The 18,917-nt window shown below is 55.5% G+C and overlaps 2 protein-coding genes across 3 annotated transcripts in view; both read left to right on the forward strand.

Moving 5' to 3' along the window:
• Nucleotides 1–8,596: 8,596 nt before the first annotated feature.
• The window catches only part of LOC138657327 (probable N-acetyltransferase camello), a 53,856-nt gene continuing 43,535 nt past the window's right edge, over nt 8,597–18,917 (forward strand). Inside the window, exon 1 of one of the 2 annotated variants that reach the window (XM_069745058.1) lies at nt 8,597–8,712. The gene's annotated coding sequence lies outside the window, so the exon portion shown is untranslated. Of the gene's footprint in view, nt 8,713–8,845; nt 8,925–18,917 lie in introns of those variants that run through there. The other variant, XM_069745059.1, reaches the window with a different exon arrangement.
• Nucleotides 8,659–18,917, forward strand: part of LOC138657324 (probable N-acetyltransferase camello) — an 80,531-nt gene continuing 70,272 nt past the window's right edge. The window contains exon 1 of the mRNA XM_069745052.1: nt 8,659–8,739. The gene's annotated coding sequence lies outside the window, so the exon portion shown is untranslated. The remainder of the gene's footprint in view (nt 8,740–18,917) is intronic.

The raw sequence follows: 18,917 nt of genomic DNA on the forward strand, positions 1-18,917 counted from the left end.
CGCACCAATCCTGGTGTTCCTGTCTCCCAAGTGGGATCAGCAGCCACAGCCAGACACCACCCTGGAGTAGCACCTGGCAGCTGCACAAGCCTGTCCTCACCATCAGAGGCTCCAGTGAAAACCCAGGCAGCTGTCATAGTCACGCCCCTTCCAGGGTAGTCTGGTTTGTGGCACAGTGGGGCCACAAAACCCCCGAGCTCACGCCCACCAGTCAGGGCATGAGCGTGACAGTGGCCTTGGAGCAGCATGAAATGACCTTCGCTGGAGCAGTGGTAACTTTACTGACCGCAACCCCTGATCCTATCACCGCAACTAGAAGTAGCCGTGGGGTGTGCCTAACCAGACCTAGACACCTCGACACAGCCTAAAGACTAAATATCCCTAAAGATGGAAATAGGAAAACTCTCTTGCCTCAGAGTAGACCCCCAAAGGATAGGTAGCCCCCACAAATTACGACTGTGAGTGGGAGAGGAAAAGACACACGCAGACAGAAAACAGGGATAAGCAAAGGAGGCCACTTCTACCTAGATAGGAAAGGATAGTACAGGATACTATGCGGTCAGCATAAAACACTACAAAATATCCACAGCAGAAAAATACAAAAACTCCACCACCTAACTAAAGATGTGGAGAGTATATCTGCGACTCCAGCGAGTCCAACTAGACTGAGAAAAACAACAGGCACAGTCTAGCAGGAACAAAATAGAAACAAGATAAGCACAGAAAATAAACACACAGCAGTGTGTCTAAAAAAATGTAGAAAACACTTATCTTAGCTGAATTGGCAGCAAGCCGGAGGGGCCAGGCAGAGGACCAACACTTCCAAAGGAACATTGACTACTGGCAAGGACTAATGAGTCCTGCACAGCTAAATACCCCAGTCCGAATTGCAATTAGCAGAAACACCTGTCCAAGACTGCTGCTCAAGAATAACTGCATTACCATCAACAACCACCGGAGGGAGCCCAAGAGCAGAATTCACAACACTGCCCCTTTCTGGCTGTCTGTCCTGAAGCTGCCCCTTTATGGCCTTCGATCCTGGTGCCGCCCCTTTATGGCAGTCTGTCCTGGTGCCGTCCCTTTATGGCCGTCTGTCCTGGTGCCACCCCTTTATGGCCTTCGGTCCTGGTGCCGCCCCTTTATGACTGTCTGTCCTGGTGCCGCCCCTTTATGGCCGTCTGTCCTGGTGCCGCCCCTTTATGGCCGTCTGTCCTGGTGCCGCCCCTTTATGGCCGTCGGTATGTGAGCGTGGGGGAGAGAGCAGTGCAGTATGTCAGAGCGGAGGATAGAGCAGCGCAGTATGTGAGCGCGGAGGAGAGAGAGCAGCGCAGTATGTGATAGTGGGGGAGAGAGCAGCGCAGTATGTGATAGTGGGGGAGAGAGCAGTGCAGTATGTGATAGTGGGGGAGAGAGCAGTGCAGTATGTGAGTGCGGGGGAGAGAGCAGAGCAGTATGTGAGTGTGGAGGAGAGAGCAGGGCAGTATGTGAGAGCGGGGGAGACAGCAGAGCAGTATGTGAGTGTGGAGGAGAGAGCAGCGCAGTATGTGAGCGCTGGGGAGAGAGCAGAGCAGTATGTGAGTGTGGAGGAGAGAGCAGCGCAGTATGTGAGAGCAGCAGAGAGCAGCGCAGTATGTGAGTGTGGAGGAGAGAGCAGAGCAGTATGTGAGTGTGGAGGAGAGAGCAGAGCAGTAGGTGAGTGTGGAGGAGAGAGCAGAGCAGTAGGTGAGTGTGGGGGAGAGAGCAGAGCAGTAGGTGAGTGTGGAGGAGAGAGCAGAGCAGTAGGTGAGTGTGGAGGAGAGAGCAGAGCAGTAGGTGAGTGTGGAGGAGAGAGCAGAGCAGTAGGTGAGTGTGGAGGAGAGAGCAGAGCAGTAGGTGAGTGTGGGGGAGAGAGCAGAGCAGTAGGTGAGTGTGGAGAGAGCAGAGCAGTAGGTGAGTGTGGAGGAGAGAGCAGAGCAGTATGTGAGTGTGGAGAGAGCAGAGCAGTATGTGAGCGTGGGGGAGAGAGCAGAGCAGTATGTGAGTGTGGAGAGAGCAGAGCAGTATGTGAGTGTGGGGGAGAGAGCAGAGCAGTAGGTGAGTGTGGAGAGAGCAGAGCAGTAGGTGAGTGTGGAGGAGAGAGCAGAGCAGTATGTGAGTGTGGAGAGAGCAGAGCAGTAGGTGAGTGTGGAGGAGAGAGCAGAGCAGTATGTGAGTGTGGAGAGAGCAGAGCAGTAGGTGAGTGCGGAGGAGAGAGCAGAGCAGTATGTGAGTGTGGAGAGAGCAGAGCAGTATGTGAGCGTGGGGGAGAGAGCAGAGCAGTAGGTGAGTGTGGAGAGAACAGTGCAGTATGTGAGTGTGGAGGAGAGAGCAGAGCAGTAGGTGAGTGTGGAGGAGAGAGCAGAGCAGTATGTGAGTGTGGAGGAGAGAGCAGAGCAGTAGGTGAGTGTGGAGGAGAGAGCAGAGCAGTATGTGAGTGTGGGGGAGAGAGCAGAGCAGTAGGTGAGTGTGGAGAGAGCAGAGCAGTAGGTGAGTGGAGGAGAGAGCAGAGCAGTATGTGAGTGTGGAGAGAGCAGAGCAGTAGGTGAGTGTGGAGGAGAGAGCAGAGCAGTATGTGAGTGTGGAGAGAGCAGAGCAGTAGGTGAGTGCGGAGGAGAGAGCAGAGCAGTATGTGAGTGTGGAGAGAGCAGAGCAGTATGTGAGCGTGGGGGAGAGAGCAGAGCAGTAGGTGAGTGTGGAGAGAGCAGAGCAGTATGTGAGTGTGGAGGAGAGAGCAGAGCAGTAGGTGAGTGTGGAGGAGAGAGCAGAGCAGTAGGTGAGTGTGGAGGAGAGAGCAGAGCAGTAGGTGAGTGTGGAGGAGAGAGCAGAGCAGTAGGTGAGTGTGGAGGAGAGAGCAGAGCAGTAGGTGAGTGTGGAGGAGAGAGCAGTGCAGTAGGTGAGTGTGGAGGAGAGAGCAGAGCAGTATGTGAGTGTGGAGGAGAGAGCAGAGCAGTAGGTGAGTGCGGAGGAGAGAGCAGAGCAGTATGTGAGTGTGGAGGAGAGAGCAGAGCAGTAGGTGAGTGTGGAGGAGAGAGCAGAGCAGTAGGTGAGTGAGGAGAGAGCAGAGCAGTAGGTGAGTGTGGAGGAGAGAGCAGAGCAGTAGGTGAGTGAGGAGAGAGCAGAGCAGTAGGTGAGTGTGGAGGAGAGAGCAGAGCAGTAGGTGAGTGTGGAGAGAGCAGAGCAGTAGGTGAGTGTGGAGGAGAGAGCAGAGCAGTATGTGAGTGTGGAGAGAGCAGAGCAGTAGGTGAGTGTGGAGGAGAGAGCAGAGCAGTAGGTGAGTGAGGAGAGAGCAGAGCAGTAGGTGAGTGTGGAGGAGAGAGCAGAGCAATAGGTGAGTGAGGAGAGAGCAGAGCAGTAGGTGAGTGTGGAGGAGAGAGCAGAGCAGTAGGTGAGTGTGGAGAGAGCAGAGCAGTAGGTGAGTGTGGAGGAGAGAGCAGAGCAGTATGTGAGTGTGGAGAGAGCAGAGCAGTAGGTGAGTGTGGAGGAGAGAGCAGAGCAGTATGTGAGTGTGGAGAGAGCAGAGCAGTAGGTGAGTGCGGAGGAGAGAGCAGAGCAGTATGTGAGTGTGGAGAGAGCAGAGCAGTATGTGAGCGTGGGGGAGAGAGCAGAGCAGTAGGTGAGTGTGGAGAGAGCAGAGCAGTATGTGAGTGTGGAGGAGAGAGCAGAGCAGTAGGTGAGTGTGGAGGAGAGAGCAGAGCAGTAGGTGAGTGTGGAGGAGAGAGCAGAGCAGTAGGTGAGTGTGGAGGAGAGAGCAGAGCAGTAGGTGAGTGTGGAGGAGAGAGCAGTGCAGTAGGTGAGTGTGGAGGAGAGAGCAGAGCAGTAGGTGAGTGTGGAGAGAGCAGAGCAGTAGGTGAGTGTGGAGGAGAGAGCAGAGCAGTAGGTGAGTGAGGAGAGAGCAGAGCAGTAGGTGAGTGTGGAGGAGAGAGCAGAGCAGTAGGTGAGTGAGGAGAGAGCAGAGCAGTAGGTGAGTGTGGAGGAGAGAGCAGAGCAGTAGGTGAGTGAGGAGAGAGCAGAGCAGTATGTGAGTGTGGGGGAGAGAGCAGAGCAGTATGTGAGTGCGGGGGAGAGAGCAGAGCAGTATGTGAGTGTGGAGGAGAGAGCAGAGCAGTATGTGAGTGTGGGGGAGAGAGCAGAGCAGTATGTGAGTGTGGGGGAGAGAGCAGAGCAGTAGGTGAGTGCGGAGGAGAGAGCAGAGCAGTATGTGAGTGTGGAGAGAGCAGAGCAGTATGTGAGTGCGGGGGAGAGAGCAGAGCAGTATGTGAGTGTGGAGGAGAGAGCAGAGCAGTATGTGAGTGTGGAGGAGAGAGCAGAGCAGTATGTGAGTGTGGAGAGAGCAGAGCAGTATGTGAGTGTGGAGGAGAGAGCAGAGCAGTAGGTGAGTGTGGGGGAGAGAGCAGAGCAGTAGGTGAGTGTGGAGGAGAGAGCAGAGCAGTAGGTGAGTGAGGAGAGAGCAGAGCAGTAGGTGAGTGTGGAGGAGAGAGCAGTGCAGTAGGTGAGTGTGGAGGAGAGAGCAGAGCAGTATGTGAGTGTGGAGGAGAGAGCAGTGCAGTAGGTGAGTGTGGGGGAGAGAGCAGAGCAGTAGGTGAGTGTGGAGGAGAGAGCAGAGCAGTATGTGAGTGTGGAGGAGAGAGCAGTGCAGTAGGTGAGTGTGGAGGAGAGAGCAGAGCAGTATGTGAGTGTGGAGGAGAGAGCAGAGCAGTAGGTGAGTGTGGGGGAGAGAGCAGAGCAGTAGGTGAGTGTGGAGGAGAGAGCAGAGCAGTAGGTGAGTGTGGAGGAGAGAGCAGTGCAGTAGGTGAGTGTGGAGGAGAGAGCAGAGCAGTATGTGAGTGTGGAGGAGAGAGCAGAGCAGTAGGTGAGTGTGGGGGAGAGAGCAGAGCAGTAGGTGAGTGTGGAGGAGAGAGCAGAGCAGTATGTGAGTGTGGAGGAGAGAGCAGAGCAGTATGTGAGTGTGGGGGAGAGAGCAGAGCAGTATGTGAGTGTGGGGGAGAGAGCAGAGCAGTAGGTGAGTGCGGAGGAGAGAGCAGAGCAGTATGTGAGTGTGGAGAGAGCAGAGCAGTATGTGAGTGCGGGGGAGAGAGCAGAGCAGTATGTGAGTGTGGAGGAGAGAGCAGAGCAGTATGTGAGTGTGGAGGAGAGAGCAGAGCAGTATGTGAGTGTGGAGAGAGCAGAGCAGTATGTGAGTGTGGAGGAGAGAGCAGAGCAGTAGGTGAGTGTGGGGGAGAGAGCAGAGCAGTAGGTGAGTGTGGAGGAGAGAGCAGAGCAGTAGGTGAGTGAGGAGAGAGCAGAGCAGTAGGTGAGTGTGGAGGAGAGAGCAGAGCAGTAGGTGAGTGTGGAGAGAGCAGAGCAGTAGGTGAGTGCGGGGGAGAGAGCAGAGCAGTAGGTGAGTGTGGAGGAGAGAGCAGAGCAGTAGGTGAGTGTGGAGAGAGCAGAGCAGTATGTGAGTGTGGAGGAGAGAGCAGTGCAGTAGGTGAGTGTGGAGGAGAGAGCAGAGCAGTATGTGAGTGTGGAGGAGAGAGCAGAGCAGTAGGTGAGTGTGGGGGAGAGAGCAGAGCAGTAGGTGAGTGTGGAGGAGAGAGCAGAGCAGTAGGTGAGTGTGGAGGAGAGAGCAGTACAGTAGGTGAGTGTGGAGGAGAGAGCAGAGCAGTATGTGAGTGTGGAGGAGAGAGCAGAGCAGTAGGTGAGTGAGGAGAGAGCAGAGCAGTAGGTGAGTGTGGGGGAGAGAGCAGAGCAGTAGGTGAGTGTGGAGAGAGCAGAGCAGTAGGTGAGTGTGGGGGAGAGAGCAGAGCAGTATGTGAGTGTGGAGGAGAGAGCAGAGCAGTAGGTGAGTGCGGGGGAGAGAGCAGAGCAGTATGTGAGTGTGGAGGAGAGAGCAGAGCAGTAGGTGAGTGTGGAGGAGAGAGCAGAGCAGTATGTGAGTGTGGAGGAGAGAGCAGAGCAGTAGGTGAGTGTGGGGGAGAGAGCAGAGCAGTAGGTGAGTGTGGAGGAGAGAGCAGAGCAGTATGTGAGTGTGGAGGAGAGAGCAGAGCAGTATGTGAGTGTGGGGGAGAGAGCAGAGCAGTATGTGAGTGTGGGGGAGAGAGCAGAGCAGTAGGTGAGTGCGGAGGAGAGAGCAGAGCAGTATGTGAGTGTGGAGAGAGCAGAGCAGTATGTGAGTGCGGGGGAGAGAGCAGAGCAGTATGTGAGTGTGGAGGAGAGAGCAGAGCAGTATGTGAGTGTGGAGGAGAGAGCAGAGCAGTATGTGAGTGTGGAGAGAGCAGAGCAGTATGTGAGTGTGGAGGAGAGAGCAGAGCAGTAGGTGAGTGTGGGGGAGAGAGCAGAGCAGTAGGTGAGTGTGGAGGAGAGAGCAGAGCAGTAGGTGAGTGAGGAGAGAGCAGAGCAGTAGGTGAGTGTGGAGGAGAGAGCAGAGCAGTAGGTGAGTGTGGAGAGAGCAGAGCAGTAGGTGAGTGCGGGGGAGAGAGCAGAGCAGTAGGTGAGTGTGGAGGAGAGAGCAGAGCAGTAGGTGAGTGTGGAGAGAGCAGAGCAGTATGTGAGTGTGGAGGAGAGAGCAGTGCAGTAGGTGAGTGTGGAGGAGAGAGCAGAGCAGTATGTGAGTGTGGAGGAGAGAGCAGAGCAGTAGGTGAGTGTGGGGGAGAGAGCAGAGCAGTAGGTGAGTGTGGAGGAGAGAGCAGAGCAGTAGGTGAGTGTGGAGGAGAGAGCAGTACAGTAGGTGAGTGTGGAGGAGAGAGCAGAGCAGTATGTGAGTGTGGAGGAGAGAGCAGAGCAGTAGGTGAGTGAGGAGAGAGCAGAGCAGTAGGTGAGTGTGGGGGAGAGAGCAGAGCAGTAGGTGAGTGTGGAGAGAGCAGAGCAGTAGGTGAGTGTGGGGGAGAGAGCAGAGCAGTATGTGAGTGTGGAGGAGAGAGCAGAGCAGTAGGTGAGTGTGGAGGAGAGAGCAGAGCAGTATGTGAGTGTGGAGGAGAGAGCAGAGCAGTAGGTGAGTGTGGGGGAGAGAGCAGAGCAGTATGTGAGTGTGGAGGAGAGAGCAGAGCAGTAGGTGAGTGTGGGGGAGAGAGCAGAGCAGTATGTGAGTGTGGAGGAGAGAGCAGAGCAGTAGGTGAGTGTGGAGGAGAGAGCAGAGCAGTATGTGAGTGTGGAGGAGAGAGCAGAGCAGTAGGTGAGTGTGGAGGAGAGAGCAGAGCAGTAGGTGAGTGTGGAGGAGAGAGCAGAGCAGTAGGTGAGTGTGGAGAGAGCAGAGCAGTATGTGAGTGTGGAGGAGAGAGCAGAGCAGTAGGTGAGTGTGGAGAGAGCAGAGCAGTAGGTGAGTGTGGAGGAGAGAGCAGAGCAGTATGTGAGTGTGGAGGAGAGAGCAGAGCAGTAGGTGAGTGTGGAGAGAGCAGAGCAGTAGGTGAGTGTGGGGGAGAGAGCAGAGCAGTAGGTGAGTGTGGAGAGAGCAGAGCAGTAGGTGAGTGCGGGGGAGAGAGCAGAGCAGTATGTGAGTGTGGAGGAGAGAGCAGAGCAGTATGTGAGTGTGGAGGAGAGAGCAGAGCAGTAGGTGAGTGTGGAGGAGAGAGCAGAGCAGTAGGTGAGTGTGGAGAGAGCAGAGCAGTAGGTGAGTGTGGAGGAGAGAGCAGAGCAGTAGGTGAGTGTGGAGAGAGCAGAGCAGTAGGTGAGTGTGGAGGAGAGAGCAGAGCAGTATGTGAGTGTGGAGGAGAGAGCAGAGCAGTAGGTGAGTGTGGAGGAGAGAGCAGAGCAGTATGTGAGTGTGGGGGAGAGAGCAGAGCAGTATGTGAGTGTGGAGGAGAGAGCAGAGCAGTATGTGAGTGTGGAGAGAGCAGAGCAGTAGGTGAGTGTGGAGGAGAGAGCAGAGCAGTAGGTGAGTGTGGGGGAGAGAGCAGAGCAGTAGGTGAGTGTGGAGAGAGCAGAGCAGTAGGTGAGTGTGGGGGAGAGAGCAGAGCAGTAGGTGAGTGTGGGGGAGAGAGCAGAGCAGTAGGTGAGTGTGGAGAGAGCAGAGCAGTAGGTGAGTGTGGGGGAGAGAGCAGAGCAGTAGGTGAGTGTGGAGAGAGCAGAGCAGTAGGTGAGTGCGGGGGAGAGAGCAGAGCAGTAGGTGAGTGTGGAGAGAGCAGAGCAGTAGGTGAGTGCGGGGGAGAGAGCAGAGCAGTAGGTGAGTGTGGAGGAGAGAGCAGAGCAGTATGTGAGTGTGGGGGAGAGAGCAGAGCAGTATGTGAGTGTGGAGGAGAGAGCAGAGCAGTAGGTGAGTGTGGAGAGAGCAGAGCAGTAGGTGAGTGTGGAGAGAGCAGAGCAGTAGGTGAGTGCGGGGGAGAGAGCAGAGCAGTAGGTGAGTGTGGAGAGAGCAGAGCAGTAGGTGAGTGTGGAGGAGAGAGCAGAGCAGTAGGTGAGTGTGGAGGAGAGAGCAGAGCAGTAGGTGAGCGCTGCCATAGACTGTGAGAAGGACAGCCATGATAGGCCATGGACTTCCTTACCTCCCACCCTGCACCAGCCTATATCTGTGCTCTGTATATTGGGGGCTGTAGACTTCTGCTCCTCTCAGATACAGTTACAGCAGCTGAGGGGAAGCTGAGAGCAGGGCATTGTGGGTAGAGGCTGGGAGAGAGAAGTGCACTGTGACTGCAGGGCATTGTGGGTGGTGGTGTGCAGGCAGTGCAGAGCCGTCCGTTCACAGCAGGGTGCCGGCTCTTTGTGTCACTACAGGAAGGCGCTCAGGTTTGTTCCGTTCCTGTGTATCCTCCGGTCAGTGCCCCTCCCCCGTGCTGTGTGCTGTATATATATATATATATATATATATATATATATATATATATATATATATATATCTCCTCCATGTTCCTCCTCACTGGCTGTAGATGATGTGCTCCCAATCTGACAGTCATCTCCTCCCCTGTGACCCCGCGAGCTGCTGTATAGGGGGCAGAGAGGTCAGTTTTGTTATTTCTCTGTATTTGTGCTTCATGAATGAGCATTTCACATCCAGCGTCCCCCCATCATAAGCTACAGGGTCCCCCCATCATAAGCTACAGGGTCCCCCATCATAAGCTACAGGGTCCCCCCATCATAAGCTATAGGGTCCCCATCATAAGCTACAGGGTCCCCCATCATAAGCTACAGGGTCCCCCATCATAAGCTATAGGGTCCCCATCATAAGCTACAGGGTCCCCCATCATAAGCTACAGGGTCCCCCATCATAAGCTACAGGGCCCCCCATCATAAGCTACAGCCCCCCCCCCATCATAAGCTACAGGCCCCCCATCATAAGCTACAGGGTCCCCATCATAAGCTACAGGCCCCCCATCATAAGCTACAGGGTCCCCCCATCATAAGCTACAGGCCCCCCCATCATAAGCTACAGGCCCCCCCATCATAAGCTACAGGCCCCCCCATCATAAGCTACAGGGTCCCCCATCATAAGCTACAGGCCCCCCCATCATAAGCTACAGGGTCCCCCCATCATAAGCTACAGGGTCCCCATCATAAGCTACAGGGTCCCCCATCATAAGCTACAGGCCCCCCCATCATAAGCTACAGGGTCCCCATCATAAGCTACAGGCCCCCCCATCATAAGCTACAGGCCCCCCATCATAAGCTACAGGGTCCCCATCATAAGCTACAGGCCCCCCCATCATAAGCTACAGGCCCCCCCATCATAAGCTACAGGGTCCCCCCATCATAAGCTACAGGACCCCCATCATAAGCTACAGGGTCCCCATCATAAGCTACAGGGTCCCCCCATCATAAGCTACAGGGTCCCCATCATAAGCTACAGGGTCCCCATCATAAGCTACAGGCCCCCCATCATAAGCTACAGGGTCCCCCCATCATAAGCTACAGGGTCCCCCCATCATAAGCTACAGGGCCCCCCATCATAAGCTACAGGGCCCCCCATCATAAGCTACAGGGTCCCCCCATCATAAGCTACAGGGTCCCCATCATAAGCTACAGGGTCCCCATCATAAGCTACAGGCCCCCCATCATAAGCTACAGGGTCCCCCCTCATAAGCTACAGGGTCCCCCCTCATAAGCTACAGGGTCCCCCCATCATAAGCTACAGGGCCCCCCCTCATAAGCTACAGGCCCCCCCATCATAAGCTACAGCCCCCCCCCATCATAAGCTACAGTGCCCCCCATCATAAGCTACAGGGTCCCCCCTCATAAGCTACAGGGTCCCCCCATCATAAGCTACAGGGTCCCCATCATAAGCTACAGGGCCCCCCCTCATAAGCTACAGGGTCCCCCCATCATAAGCTACAGGGTCCCCATCATAAGCTACAGGGTCCCCCCATCATAAGCTACAGGGTCCCCCATCATAAGCTACAGGGTCCCCCCATCATAAGCTACAGGGCCCCCCATCATAAGCTACAGGGCCCCCATCATAAGCTACAGGGCCCCCATCATAAGCTACACGGTCCCCATCATAAGCTACAGGGTCCCTATCATAAGCTACAGGGTCCCCCCATCATAAGCTACAGGGTCCCCATCATAAGCTACAGGGCCCCCCATCATAAGCTACAGGGCCCCCCATCATAAGCTACAGGGTCCCCCATCATAAGCTACAGGGTCCCCCCATCATAAGCTACAGGGTCCCCCCATCATAAGCTACAGGGTCCCCCATCATAAGCTACAGGGCCCCCCATCATAAGCTACAGGGTCCCCCATCATAAGCTACAGGGTCCCCCCATCATAAGCTACAGGGTCCACCATCATAAGCTACAGGGTCCCCCCATCATAAGCTGCAGGGCCCCCCATCATAAGCTACAGGGCCCCCATCATAAGCTACAGGGCCCCCATCATAAGCTACAGGGTCCCCATCATAAGCTACAGGGTCCCCCCATCATAAGCTACAGGGCCCCCCATCATAAGCTACAGGGCCCCCATCATAAGCTACAGGGCCCCCATCATAAGCTACAGGGTCCCCATCATAAGCTACAGGGTCCCCCATCATAAGCTACAGGGTCCCCATCATAAGCTACAGGGTCCCTATCATAAGCTACAGGGTCCCCCCATCATAAGCTACAGGGTCCCCCCATCATAAGCTACAGGGCCCCCCATCATAAGCTACAGGGCCCCCCATCATAAGCTACAGGGTCCCCCCATCATAAGCTACAGGCCCCCCATCATAAGCTACAGGGTCCCCATCATAAGCTACAGGCCCCCCCATCATAAGCTACAGGGTCCCCCCTCATAAGCTACAGGCCCCCCATCATAAGCTACAGGGTCCCCATCATAAGCTACAGGCCCCCCATCATAAGCTACAGGCCCCCCCATCATAAGCTACAGGGTCCCCCCTCATAAGCTACAGGGTCCCCCCATCATAAGCTACAGGGCCCCCCCTCATAAGCTACAGGCCCCCCCATCATAAGCTACAGCCCCCCCCCCCATCATAAGCTACAGTGCCCCCCATCATAAGCTACAGGGTCCCCCCTCATAAGCTACAGGGTCCCCCCATCATAAGCTACAGGGTCCCCATCATAAGCTACAGGGCCCCCCCTCATAAGCTACAGGGTCCCCCCATCATAAGCTACAGGGTCCCCCCATCATAAGCTACAGGGTCCCCCCATCATAAGCTACAGGGCCCCCATCATAAGCTACACGGTCCCCCATCATAAGCTACAGGGTCCCCCATCATAAGCTACAGGGTCCCCATCATAAGCTACAGGGCCCCCATCATAAGCTACAGGGCCCCCCCATCATAAGCTACAGGGCCCCCATCATAAGCTACACGGTCCCCCATCATAAGCTACAGGGTCCCCCATCATAAGCTACAGGGCCCCCATCATAAGCTACACGGTCCCCCATCATAAGCTACAGGGTCCCCATCATAAGCTACAGGGTCCCCATCATAAGCTACAGGGTCCCCCCATCATAAGCTACAGGGTCCCCCATCATAAGCTACAGGGTCCCCCCATCATAAGCTACAGGGTCCCCATCATAAGCTACAGGGTCCCCATCATAAGCTACAGGGTCCCCCCATCATAAGCTACAGGCCCCCCCATCATAAGCTACAGGGTCCCCCATCATAAGCTACAGGGTCCCCATCATAAGCTACAGGGTCCCCCATCATAAGCTACAGGGTCCCCCCATCATAAGCTACAACCCCCCCATCATAAGCTACTGGGTCCCCATCATAAGCTACAGCCCCCCCCCCCCCATCATAAGCTACAGTGCCCCCCCATCATAAGCTACAGGGTCCCCCCATCATAAGCTACAGGCCCCCCCATCATAAGCTACAGGGTCCCCCATCATAAGCTACAGGGTCCCCATCATAAGCTACAGGGTCCCCCATCATAAGCTACAGGGTCCCCCATCATTAGCTACAGGGTCCCCATCATAAGCTACAGGGTCCCCCATCATAAGCTACAGGGCCCCCCATCATAAGCTACAGGGCCCCCCATCATAAGCTACAGGGTCCCCCCATCATAAGCTACAGGGTCCCCATCATAAGCTACAGGCCCCCCCCATCATAAGCTACAGGGCCCCCATCATAAGCTACAGGCCCCCCCATCATAAGCTACAGGGTCCCCATCATAAGCTACAGGGTCCCCCCATCATAAGCTACAGGGCCCCCCATCATAAGCTACAGGGTCCCCATCATAAGCTACAGGGTCCCCCATCATAAGCTACAGGGTCCCCCATCATAAGCTACAGGGTCCCCATCATAAGATACAGGGTCCCCCATCATAAGCTACAGGGTCCCCCCATCATAAGCTACAGGGTCCCCCATCATAAGCTACAGGGTCCCCCCATCATAAGCTACAGGGTCCCCATCATAAGCTACAGGGTCCCCCCATCATAAGCTACAGGGCCCCCCATCATAAGCTACAGGGTCCCCATCATAAGCTACAGGGTCCCCCATCATAAGCTACAGGGTCCCCCATCATAAGCTACAGCCCCCCCCCATCATAAGCTACAGCCCCCCCCCCCCCATCATAAGCTACAGTGCCCCCCCATCATAAGCTACAGGGTCCCCCCATCATTAGCTACAGGGTCCCCATCATAAGCTACAGGGTCCCCCATCATAAGCTACAGCCCCCCCCATCATAAGCTACTGGGTCCCCATCATAAGCTACAGGGTCCCCATCATAAGCTACAGGGTCCCCATCATAAGCTACAGGGCCCCCCATCATAAGCTACAGGGCCTCCCATCATAAGCTACAGGGTCCCCCATCATAAGCTACAGGACCCCCATCATAAGCTACAGGCCCCCCCATCATAAGCTACAGAGTCCCCCCATCATAAGCTACAGCGTCCCCATCATAAGCTACAGGGTCCCCCATCATAAGCTACAGGGTCGCCCCATCATAAGCTACAGGGTCCCCCATCATAAGCTACAGAGTCCCCCCATCATAAGCTACAGGGTCCCCATCATAAGCTACAGGGTCCCCATCATAAGCTACAGGGTCCCCATCATAAGTTACAGGGTCCCCCATCATAAGCTACAGGGCCCCCCATCATAAGCTACAGGGTCCCCATCATAAGCTACAGGGTCCCCATCATAAGCTACAGGGTCCCCCATCATAAGCTACAGGGTCCCCATCATAAGTTACAGGGTCCCCCATCATAAGCTACAGGGCCCCCCATCATAAGCTACAGGCCCCCCATCATAAGCTACAGGGTCCCCCCATCATAAGCTACAGGGTCCCCATCATAAGCTACAGGGTCCCCCCATCATAAGCTACAGTGCCCCCCCATCATAAGCTGCAGGGTCCCCCCATCATAAGCTACAGGGTCCCCCATCATAAGCTACAGGGTCCCCATCATAAGCTACAGGGTCCCCCCATCATAAGCTACAGGGTCCCCCATCATAAGCTACATGTTCCCCATCATAAGCTACAGGACCCCCCCCATCATAAGCTACAGGGTCCCCCCATCATAAGCTACAGGGTCCCCATCATAAGCTACAGGGTCCCCCCATCATAAGCTACAGTGCCCCCCATCATAAGCTACAAACCCCCCCATCATAAGCTACAGGGTCCCCATCATAAGCTACAGGGTCCCCCCATCATAAGCTACAGGCCCCCCCATCATAAGCTACAGGGTCCCCATCATAAGCTACAGGGTCCCCCCATCATAAGCTACAGGGTCCCCCCATCATAAGCTACAGGGTCCCGCATCATAAGCTACAGGGCCCCCCATCATAAGCTACAGGGTCCCCATCATAAGTTACAGGACCTCCCCCATCATAAGCTACAGGGTCCCCCCATCATAAGCTACAGGGCCCCCCATCATAAGCTACAGGGCCCCCCATCATAAGCTACAGGGTCCCCATCATAAGCTACAGGGTCCCCATCATAAGCTACAGGGTCCCCCCATCATAAGCTACAGGGTCCCCCCATCATAAGCTACAGGCCCCCCCATCATAAGCTACAGGGTCCCCATCATAAGCTACAGGGTCCCCCCATCATAAGCTACAGGGTCCCCATCATAAGCTACAGGGTCCCCATCATAAGCTACAGGGTCCCCCCATCATAAGCTACAGGGTCCCCCATCATAAGCTACAGGGCCCCCCATCATAAGATACAGGGTCCCCATCATAAGCTACAGGCCCCCCCATCATAAGCTACAGGGTCCCCATCATAAGCTACAGGGTCCCCATCATAAGCTACAGGGTCCCCCCATCATAAGCTACAGTGCCCCCCCATCATAAGCTGCAGGGTCCCCCCATCATAAGCTACAGGCCCCCCCATCATAAGCTACAGGGTCCCCATCATAAGCTACAGGGTCCCCCCATCGTAAGCTACAGGGTCCCCATCATAAGCTACAGGGCCCCCCATCATAAGCTACAGGGTCCCCATCATAAGCTACAGGGTCCCCATCATAAGCTACAGGGCCCCCCATCATAAGCTACAGGGTCCCCATCATAAGCTACAGGACCCCCCCCCCCATCATAAGCTACAGGGTCCCCATCATAAGCTACAGGGTCCCCATCATAAGCTACAGGGTCCCCATCATAAGCTACAGGGTCCCCATCATAAGCTACAGGGCCCCCCATCATAAGCTACAGGGTCCCCATCATAAGCTACAGGACCCCCCCCCCCCCCATCATAAGCTACAGGGTCCCCATCATAAGCTACAGGGTCCCCCATCATAAGCTACAGGGCCCCCCATCATAAGATACAGGGTCCCCATCATAAGCTACAGGCCCCCCCATCATAAGCTACAGGGTCCCCCATCATAAGCTACAGGGCCCCCCATCATAAGCTACAGGGCCCCCCATCATAAGATACAGGGTCCCCCCATCATAAGCTACAGGGTCCCCCCATCATAAGCTACAGGGTCCCCCATCATAAGCTACAGGGCCCCCCATCATAAGATACAGGGTCCCCATCATAAGCTACAGGCCCCCCCATCATAAGCTACACGGTCCCCATCATAAGCTACAGGGTCCCCATCATAAGCTACAGTGCCCCCCCATCATAAGCTACAGGGTCCCCATCATAAGCTACAGGGCCCCCCATCATAAGCTACAGGGTCCCCATCATAAGCTACAGGGTCCCCATCATAAGCTACAGGACCCCCCCCCCATCATAAGCTACAGGGTCCCCATCATAAGCTACAGGGTCCCCATCATAAGCTACAGGGCCCCCCATCATAAGCTACAGGGTCCCCATCATAAGCTACAGGACCCCCCCCCCATCATAAGCTACAGGGCCCCCCCCTCATAAGCTACAGGGTCCCCATCATAAGCTACAGGGTCCCCCCATCATAAGCTACAGTGCCCCCCATCATAAGCTACAGGACCCCCCCCATCATAAGCTGCAGGGTCCCCATCATAAGCTACAGGGTCCCCCCATCATAAGCTACAGGCCCCCCCATCATAAGCTACAGGGTCCCCCCATCATAAGCTACAGGGTCCCCATCATAAGCTACAGGCCCCCCCATCATAAGCTACAGGGTCCCCCCATCATAAGCTACAGGGTCCCCATCATAAGCTACAGGGTCCCCATCATAAGCTACAGGGTCCCCCATCATAAGCTACAGGGCCCCCCATCATAAGCTACAGGTTCCCCATCATAAGCTACAGGACCCCCCCCATCATAAGCTACAGGGTCCCCCCATCATAAGCTACAGGGCCCCCCATCATAAGCTACAGGGTCCCCATCATAAGCTACAGGACCCCCATCATAAGCTACAGGGTCCCCATCATAAGCTACAGGGCCCCCCCATCATAAGCTACAGGCCCCCCCATCATAAGCTACAGGGTCCCCATCATAAGCTACAGGGTCCCCCCATCATAAGCTACAGGGTCCCCATCATAAGCTACAGGGTCCCCATCATAAGCTACAGGGTCCCCCCATCATAAGCTACAGGGTCCCCATCATAAGCTACAGGGCCCCCCATCATAAGCTACAGGGTCCCCATCATAAGCTACAGGCCCCCCCATCATAAGCTACAGGGCCCCCCATCATAAGCTACAGGGTCCCCATCATAAGCTACAGGGTCCCCATCATAAGCTACAGGGTCCCCCCATCATAAGCTACAGGGTCCCCATCATAAGCTACAGGCCCCCCCATCATAAGCTACAGGGTCCCCCCATCATAAGCTACAGGGTCCCCATCATAAGCTACAGGGTCCCCATCATAAGCTACAGGGTCCCCCCATCATAAGCTACAGGGTCCCCCATCATAAGCTACAGGGCCCCCCATCATAAGCTACAGGTTCCCCATCATAAGCTACAGGACCCCCCCCATCATAAGCTACAGGGTCCCCCCATCATAAGCTACAGGGCCCCCCATCATAAGCTACAGGGTCCCCATCATAAGCTACAGGACCCCCATCATAAGCTACAGGGTCCCCATCATAAGCTACAGGGCCCCCCCATCATAAGCTACAGGCCCCCCCATCATAAGCTACAGGGTCCCCATCATAAGCTACAGGGCCCCCATCATAAGCTACAGGGTCCCCATCATAAGCTACAGGGTCCCCATCATAAGCTACAGGGTCCCCCCATCATAAGCTACAGGGTCCCCATCATAAGCTACAGGGCCCCCCATCATAAGCTACAGGGTCCCCATCATAAGCTACAGGCCCCCCCATCATAAGCTACAGGCCCCCCCATCATAAGCTACAGGGCCCCCCATCATAAGCTACAGGGCCCCCCATCATAAGCTACAGGGTCCCCATCATAAGCTACAGGGTCCCCCCATCATAAGCTACAGGGTCCCCATCATAAGCTACAGGGTCCCCCCATCATAAGCTACAGGCCCCCCCATCATAAGCTACAGGGCCCCCCATCATAAGTTACAGGGTCCCCCATCATAAGCTACAGGACCCCCATCATAAGCTACAGGCCCCCCATCATAAGCTACAGGGTCCCCCATCATAAGCTACAGGGTCCCCCATCATAAGCTACAGGACCCCCATCATAAGCTACAGGCCCCCCATCATAAGCTACAGGGTCCCCCATCATAAGCTACAGGGTCCCCCCATCATAAGCTACAGGGTCCCCCATCATAAGCTACAGAGTCCCCCCATCATAAGCTACAGAGTCCCCCCATCATAAGCTACAGGGTCCCCATCATAAGCTACAGGGTCCCCCCATCATAAGCTACAGGGTCCCCCCATCATAAGCTACAGGGTCCCCCCATCATAAGCTACAGGGTCCCCCATCATAAGCTACAGGGCCCCCCATCATAAGCTACAGGGTCCCCATCATAAGCTACAGGGTCCCCCCATCATAAGCTACAGGGTCCCCCATCATAAGCTACAGGGCCCCCCATCATAAGCTACAGGTTCCCCATCATAAGCTACAGGGTCCCCATCATAAGCTACAGGCCCCCCATCATAAGCTACAGGGTCCCCCCATCATAAGCTACAGGGTCCCCATCATAAGCTACAGGCCCCCCATCATAAGCTACAGGCCCCCCCATCATAAGCTACAGGACCCCCATCATAAGCTACAGGGTCCCCATCATAAGCTACAGGGTCCCCCCATCATAAGCTACAGGGTCCCCCCATCATAAGCTACAGGGTCCCCATCATAAGCTACAGGCCCCCCATCATAAGCTACAGGCCCCCCCATCATAAGCTACAGGACCCCCATCATAAGCTACAGGGTCCCCATCATAAGCTACAGGGCCCCCCATCATAAGCTACAGGCCCCCCCATCATAAGCTACAGGGTCCCCCATCATAAGCTACAGGGCCCCCCATCATAAGCTACAGGGCCCCCCATCATAAGCTACAGGGTCCCCATCATAAGCTACAGGTCCCCCCATCATAAGCTACAGGGTCCCCCCATCATAAGCTACAGGGTCCCCCCATCATAAGCTACAGGGTCCCCCATCATAAGCTACAGGGCCCCCCATCATAAGCTACAGGGCCCCCCATCATAAGCTACAGGGCCCCCCATCATAAGCTACAGGGCCCCCCATCATAAGCTACAGGGTCCCCCCATCATAAGCTACAGGGTCCACCATCATAAGCTACAGGGTCCCCATCATAAGCTACAGGGTCCCCATCATAAGCTACAGGGTCCCCATCATAAGCTACAGGCCCCCCCATCATAAGCTACAGGGTCCCCATCATAAGCTACAGGGCCCCCCATCATAAGCTACAGGGTCCCCCATCATAAGCTACAGGACCCCCATCATAAGCTACAGGCCCCCCATCATAAGCTACAGGGTCCCCCATCATAAGCTACAGGGTCCCCATCATAAGCTACAGGGTCCCCATCATAAGCTACAGGGCCCCCCATCATAAGCTACAGGCCCCCCATCATAAGCTACAGGGTCCCCCCATCATAAGCTACAGGGTCCCCATCATAAGCTACAGCCCCCCCCCCCCATCATAAGCTACAGGGTCCCCCCATCATAAGCTACAGGGTCCCCATCATAAGCTACAGCCCCCCCCCCCATCATAAGCTACAGAGTCCCCCCATCATAAGCTACATAGTCCCCCCATCATAAGCTACAGGGT

Source organism: Ranitomeya imitator, chromosome 1 (assembly GCF_032444005.1).
Source record: "Ranitomeya imitator isolate aRanImi1 chromosome 1, aRanImi1.pri, whole genome shotgun sequence".
NCBI lineage: Eukaryota > Metazoa > Chordata > Amphibia > Anura > Dendrobatidae > Ranitomeya > Ranitomeya imitator.